Source organism: Lactuca sativa, chromosome 4, assembly GCF_002870075.4.
Source record: "Lactuca sativa cultivar Salinas chromosome 4, Lsat_Salinas_v11, whole genome shotgun sequence".
Lineage (NCBI taxonomy): Eukaryota > Viridiplantae > Streptophyta > Magnoliopsida > Asterales > Asteraceae > Lactuca > Lactuca sativa.
In genome coordinates this window covers 166,983,020-166,990,876 of record NC_056626.2, presented here as the reverse complement: position 1 = coordinate 166,990,876, position 7,857 = coordinate 166,983,020, and the positions used below count along the sequence as shown (strand labels likewise).

The window sequence follows — 7,857 nt, the reverse complement described above, 5'->3', positions numbered from 1 at the left end:
GGTTTCAGGGATATCTTGAGTGGTTATTCTGCAGATTGAAGTTGCGCTTAAAAGGTGGTTTGGGAAACTGCTGATTTTTACGAAATGATGGTGGTGGTAGCCTTTTGAATTGTTAGGTAACCAAGGCAATGACATCGATTTTAGCATCAGCTTCATATGACTACGGTAGGTTGTCAAATGAAAGTGGACAGGCTGATTCTGTGGGATATGAGTATTGTGGAGTTTGACTTGTAGTCCACCCAGGTCTGCAAAATCTTTCAGCTCAGTTGATTATGGTGCCTGAAGTTCTCCATATAACTTGAACAAGTACAACATATGAATCTTTCTATCCCCTTGCACAATCTTCTTTGCGGTAGACCAATTTCTTCCATTTTTCAAGATCATCTTTGGTTGGTCGATTCATTGCAGCCTCACCTCTACCGAGTCATGATTGAGCACCATCTGCTTGAACAGGAGTAAGAACAGGGACATGGGGTCCTTCTTCCACAAATGTCGATACGTCTCTTCCGAGCCTCTTAAAATAGCTTTCCATTCTTTGGGACCAATGGTGGTATTCATTTTCCACAAGTATTGATGCTCTGTTCGAGCCTCCAACGCTATTGGAAACATTTGATGATAAAGCTTGTGCCATAATTCCTATGTTTTGTTTTGTTTTTTTTTTCAAGAATGAGCTTTAGTGGTATATAAGGCTTTTCAAAATCAGAATTTTGTTTAAAAAACAACCACTTTGTCATGGATACCAATTGTTGAGAGAAAAGCACTTGAGAAACACTTGAACAAACGTTAGTGCAAGGCAATAGTTGCGGAATAAGTTAATTTCAAGGATCAAGTTAGCTCAACAATAATAAGTTAGAAGTGTTAGGTAGTTAGTTTCGGAAATGTGAAGGAAATATAAAAGACAACAAGTTATATCAAGTAGACATCAAACTGAGTCATAACAAGGTTTGCAGTCAAACACAAGTTAGTAAATGTGAACAGTTTAAGATGAAGAGGATCTTGAATATTAGATAAGATGGATATTTTAGATAATGATCTTTGTATTTCTATATTAGCTCAAAAGATCGTGAAAGTGGATACGATTACATGAAGAGGGGGTCTCTATTTATAGAGTCGCAAAAAGTTACATATGAAATAAACAATTAATATCGTACTTACTTAAGTGACCATGCAAGGTTCACTTGATAAAGCTAGGCTAACACGCTAAGTTAGTTAACATAACTAAAAGCTCTTCATCATTCTACACTGCGGTAGAGGTTTTGGTTCACTGCGGTTGACAAAACATCTTCTTTAACTGCGATAGACAAACATTAATTGCGTTAGCATCTCCAATTGCGGTAGACAAACAAGAGTGCGGATAATTAAGTTAAAGAGGGTCACTTTTTGTATAAACAATTTTGATATGGAAGGACTAAAGGAAAGTGAGAGCCTCGAGCATGAGAAGTTGAACCTGATCATGAGAAATGAGCGTTCATTGCCTGTTACAAAGATCGAGATTTATGAGCTTATGTTTGATAATGTTGTTACAATAGATTTGGTTAATTGTTGTTATTTTTCTGATATGACAAGAAATATAATTTTATTTCATGCTTTATTTAGACAATGATTTTGTTAATTATTTGATAATGATAATGATGCAATTTTAGTTTTAATTGACAATAGTTTCTCTTAAACTCTTTAATTTATACCAATCTACAATCACGTGCATAATCGGAGGTAGTCTTTAAATTGACCTCCTGAATGAGAGGGTTTTGATAATCTAACTGATCGAAGAACCAATTTGATCCGGTTGACAATTAACTTGGGCAAAATTTTCTAAACCTTGCCAATCAACAAAATGAGTCTATAATGATTAACTTGAACCGATTCTACATATTTAGTGACAAGAGTCAAGAATGAGGAATTACAACTTTTCGAGATAATTTTTTCCCGTTTTGTATGCCTTGATAAAAAATGGAACCATAGAAGAAAGATAAAGGGTTTCCTTTGTAGTGATCTTTCTTCTACGCTTCTATTAACTGTAGCTTTGGCATCACACAGAAATTACCAAGACGACTCATCTTTAGATCCCCATCACATAGAAATTGCTAAGACTGTTCATCTATAGATCCCTTTTAATCTTTCTTCTACGTTTCTGTTTTAATATATTTCATGTAAGTAATTGGTGGATGTGAAGAATTGTTGTCTAAGTATTTAGACATCCAAGTTGTAGTTTTATTCCAAACTAAAATACTCTTCTTAATCTTAATCTTAATCTTTTCTAATATTTTAAATGTTTTTTTTCACACGTTTGATGTGGTTTTCCCGATGCTTAGAGAACTTATGGATTTTAAATGCACAAATTCGTAATAAAATAAAACTGACTTTCGTGGGTCCATAAGTATAAAATATAAAGATGTATTTGGGAAATGTATATGGGAAAAGAATCGGAAAAACAGATGGAGAAAAAAGTAAAAGAGATGAAAAGAACTTTGAGGGGTGAGGGCAAATGTATATGGGAAAAGAATAAGGGGTGTGGGGTTACTTATTCATTTTAGGTCTATTTGGGACTATTTTGTGACGAACAAACATTGAAGATGCTCTATGTCCAAATTAAAAACTTGGGACCTAATTCAAAAAAATATATAATCATATGGACAGTTTTTGTAATTTACCTTAATTTTAATGATAAAATTAAAGTAAGACAAAATTATATAAATAGTCCACATGCTTGACAAAAAATCACATGTCCGTTCCTAACCCATGTAAAATATCCGTATTACCCTTTTTAATACTTTTTTTTGTACTAATTTCTGTTTATATTAATGCTATATTAGAAGACCATTCCGCCCCTTTTCTCATTTCCCTTCACCATCACCACGAGAAATCACCAAAAAATTAGATATTTGGGCTTTTGGATTCGAATAATAACGTTTACAATTTATAATATTTGGGTTATCACACACACACACACACACACACACACACACACATATATATATATATATATATATATATATATATATATATATATATATATATATATATATATATATCCTCTCTAATAAATGAAGATTTTTTTTGCCACTTGTCACTTTTACATTAATTTGGACACATATCATTTTTTGGTATTTTTGAATAATTTCTTTTCCATTTGTCATTTTCTCTTTTTTTATCTTTTCTTAATTAACAATCAAATTTACACACCAATTAATAATTGTCTTAATTAAAAATAGCCAATAAATTACAATATTAGTACTTATATATTGTATTTAATATGTTTCCTTTTAAATTCAAATTTTAAATTTTAAATTTCAAATTTAAATAATATTTTGTTTAAACCTTCATATATATTTTTTGTTTTACCAAACCCGTATAACATAAGGGTCTCACAACTAGTAACCTAATAAATGAAAATCATTTTTGCCAAATGTCATGTTTTTATTGAATTTGACACATGTCATTTTTCTAGAATTTTTTGAATTATTTTTTTTCTCCACTTGTCATTTTTTTGTGTTTTTCATTTTTCTGAAATTTAAAATCCAAATTTTAGTAAGATTATATATGTAAGGTAGATCATTATATTAAATATAAGAATAAATGCTCTTTAAGTGTTTCTTTTATTCTTGTTTCAAATCTCATAGAATATGTATTAAATTAATTACTCTATTTATTATATCATTTTGTATTTATATAAAACTATTGTTTTAAAAATTACATAATTCTTATAATCTGATATTAAACTATAATTTTTAATAAATAAACTTGTGTATCACACGGGTCTTACACCTAGTGAAAGAATAAAAATAAAATTATAAGGTGTCACAATGAATAATTTAGAGGACTTTCGACAGGTACATAACTACTTATTTTTCAATCTACAATGGTTGGAATAGTTCATGCTGACATCCTTCGAAGAATATTTTAAAATACTCAATATCTATTTCTATTCTATTATATTAAGCATATTGAGTATTTCTTGAAAATTAAGAGGTACAATTAAAATGACTTAATCTACAAACCTCTAATGCAATACCATACTTTACCAAATCATACCTTAAATAAGGTATGTTTTTACTGTAATTAAATAACATACCATAAATAAGATTTGCTACTTATGTAACTTATCGAATAAGAGGTTATTATCAATGGAAACCCTAATTTCTTCATTTCTTGGTGTATATCAATGAAAACTCCAATGGAGATCGACGCCACCAAACGCCAACCGCCCACCATGGAGATCGACGCCACCAAATGCCATTGGTTCTTCTTTACCCATTTACCGCTTTATCTCTAGGGTTCTAAAAGAAGTGTTTGGATCTGGATGAACATGATCAGGAAAAATAGTTTCTGATTTAAAACAGGTAACAAACAATTACATTTTACATCTTTATTTCTTTTTTGTTTTTCTTTTTCGTTGCTTGACATTTCAATGACATTTGGAAACAAAATTGTTTTCTTCATCCTCAATTTCATCTTTATCTCTTTCATTAATTATTTTTGTATAGGTTTGCAACATATCATGAAACCGCGTTGATTCTGGTTAGGTATGATCATGTATTTTTCATATTTTTTTTCCTAGTTAATTTTTATTTATGCCTCCTGTTAGATAGATGTTTGATTATTTGGGATTTTGATCCTGGTTAATTGGTTATAAGCTTAATATTTTATGTGGTATTGGAGGCAATGGTGGTTAATCCGTAGATCTTCTGAAAAAACAGGTCGGGGGCAAAAACGTCAACATCACCAAAAATTCACCACAACACCAAACTAGGAAAACATAATCAAGACCACCAATCAGTCTAATGAAAACAAGACAAGCAGTATTCGAGAAGCAGCCAACACACATGAAGGCGAAAATGCCAATAGTCCAAAAAATCAAGATACTCTGAAATGTCATCACAGAAAGCACCAAACCTACGAGAACTGTTATACTGTCATTCAGTTTTTAAATCTTTGTTTTTTGTTTTTTGATCAAAAGAACGAACTACTGACTAGAATGTTTGCTTTGATTTGAAGATGGATAATATGAATGAACTATTGGTAAGATTGTTACTTTATGTTTCCTTTTCAATTTCAGTATCTGGATTTAGGTTTCCAATCTTTGATGGACTGATTTGTTCATGATATATGACTAACAAACAAAACATGAAAAAAATAAACTTCACATACTCCCTAGGAATTGTTAAAGAATGACCCGTAAAGGTAGCATCAATTAAGGTGCATATTCATTATGTGTTTATTTATTGGAAGCTAGGTTTTGGTTAGATTCATGGTTGATTTTGTTATTGTGAAGTGCCAGTTTATAAATTGACATTACAAACTCATCTTTAATGTTTTAGACGTGACTGTAATTAACTATTTAAATGAAGATATGGTAAACATTTATTGATTTTATTTGCTACAGGTTCAAAATAGTCTCATTGAAATCAAGAAATTCAATCTTTCTTTAAGCCCTTTTTGTGTATTGATTTTTTTATTTTAGTTATTTATGTATTTTTTTTTTCAGTTTTTAGTTAGTGGTGATTTAGTGTCTTCATTGTTAATCTTGGTGTCATGGTGGAGATGAATCATAATCAAAGGTATCTTGCTCATAATATTTGGTGGCCAAAAGTCGAATGTTGACTTAATTATTTATGATAAATTCAGCTGTAATTTGAATCTCTTTAAAAAATGATTATTGCAGTATAATCACTATTGATTGCTTTTTTCCTAAATTTTTAAAGAGATAATTCTTGGTCAACTTTTTTTTATTGATTTGTATATAACTTGTTTTGGCAGATGGGAACCTTATATCCCTGGACACCCTCATCATATTAAGTATGTAAAAGATTCAACTGTATCTTTTTTACCTTTAAGGCATTGTAATTGTTTTTTAGAATTTTTGGAGTAAATTGAGGTAGATCCCTTTAATTACAAGTTTTGTTGTCATGGGTTTCCAAATTTCATTTTGGATCTTGCAACCTTATATTAAGAAGCATACATGATTTTTTTTATTGTTTAGACTGAGAAAATAAGATTATAATAGGATGGTTCATTCTTTTTTTATGGTTTACATTATTCATTTAAGCAGTAATAGAGTTAAGGATGCTAAGTAACTAGGTAATAGTTGATTTCTATAACAATATAGATCTTAACATCAATAATGTTCCAAAATTGATTTTCATTTTAATTGATACTATTGTTTTGGTCAAAATTTATCAGTAGACACAACTTTTCAAAATAAGACCTTTTATATGACATAAAGTTTTATGATGATTAATTATCTAAAAAGATTATAAATTAATATAAGCTTTTTAACTAGGCATGCCTTTTAATTTATTTTAAATAGAAACAACTATTATTGAATTAATATATGATTTATTGTTATATAAATAAATAAATAAAAAGTTAATTTATTTTTTTAGGCTATTTTATTCTCAATTTAGTGTCAAAACTATCCGATATTGCAAATTCGATTTTAATACAAACATCCAAAATTCCTAATATCGTAACCATACAAAACAAACTAAATTATCCACTTGAATGGTTCTACTATAAAGATCAACCCATGATCAATACTCAGTAAAGTTTCTAAAAGAAACTATATGTCGATAATATTGTCCATCGAAAAGAAACTAATTGTCAAAACAAATTATTTTTAGCAACTATTTGCCCCCGCTGAATTGGTACTAATGTTTAATGATACTTACCAATAATACATTGTGTCTTATTTATAATATGACATATTTCCAAAATCAAACTAATCGTTGAATTAAAACTAATCATTTCCGTAGAAAGAACCTAAATGTCGATACAAAAATATTAGTCATCTCTAATGAACAATTCAACGACAGTGAAGTCTATACATCAAATGTAATCATACATACTTATAAAGTTAACATTTTTTCTTGAATCTCAAGCATTTGAAACCCCCATTTTTAACTTTTTCAAACCACGTTCATTTGAAACCCCATTTTTTAACTAATGCAACTCAAAAGTTTTCTTAATTATGATTTAACACTCAAAAGTTTTATAACTTATATTATGTTTAATTAAGATTTAGTGAAAAGTTTACTATAAAAAGGTCAATCTTTTATATCTTTTGTGTTATATAAAATCTTACATGTAAGAAGCATTTGAAGATATTGTGATACAAAAGTTTTCATATAGTTGAAGCATTCACGATCCAAAGATGATGATTTGAAGAAATGGGTTATGTCACATCGATGGTAATTGTAATATGATTTTTTCTTTCAACCAAAACAAATGAAACTTTTCTATTCTTTCTTTATATTCAGTTTCTCATTAAATCTTTATATATGATTTCTGTGTATTACTCAATCTTGAATGTGACTCTCCCAACATCAATGTTTTGTTTGGAATATCTTTATGTTTTTTTTTCAAGGAAAAATATTTTGATTGCATGTTAGTGAAAAATTGTCATCAAGTTTCTATGGTTGAATGGTGTTAAATGAAGAAAGAAGATTCATAAAATGGATATAAGTTTTTTTGTTTGAGCAAAGTTGACGAATGTTAGTTTTTTCTTTTGATTTAAATGTATGTTTATGTAACATCTTTAATTATATATTCAACCACCCAATGCTATTATTTATTTGATTGTAGTTTTTCTATTTTGATTATGTTTATTTTCTATTTTTTTTTTGTCGGGTTATTCTACACAACATATTTAAAAGATAACATAATTTTGAACATTTGATATGTAATTATGATAAACTTATCATGATATGTTCTTCATATGAAAGTAATTTATCCATATTACTACCACAAGAATTACATATGACATTTACGAATATATATATATATATATATATATATATATATATATATATATATATATATATATATATATATATATATATACACAATATGTGATTTGTT

At 28.7% G+C, this 7,857-nt stretch overlaps 1 long non-coding RNA gene across 1 annotated transcript; it reads left to right on the top strand.

Annotated features, from left to right (window-relative positions):
- Nucleotides 1–4,168: 4,168 nt before the first annotated feature.
- LOC128133879 (uncharacterized) lies at nucleotides 4,169–5,015 on the top strand. Its single transcript, XR_008232185.1, has 3 exons — nucleotides 4,169–4,340; nucleotides 4,485–4,523; nucleotides 4,698–5,015. It is a non-coding gene; the product is annotated as an uncharacterized LOC128133879 (long non-coding RNA).
- The last annotated feature ends 2,842 nt before the right edge of the window (nucleotides 5,016–7,857 follow it).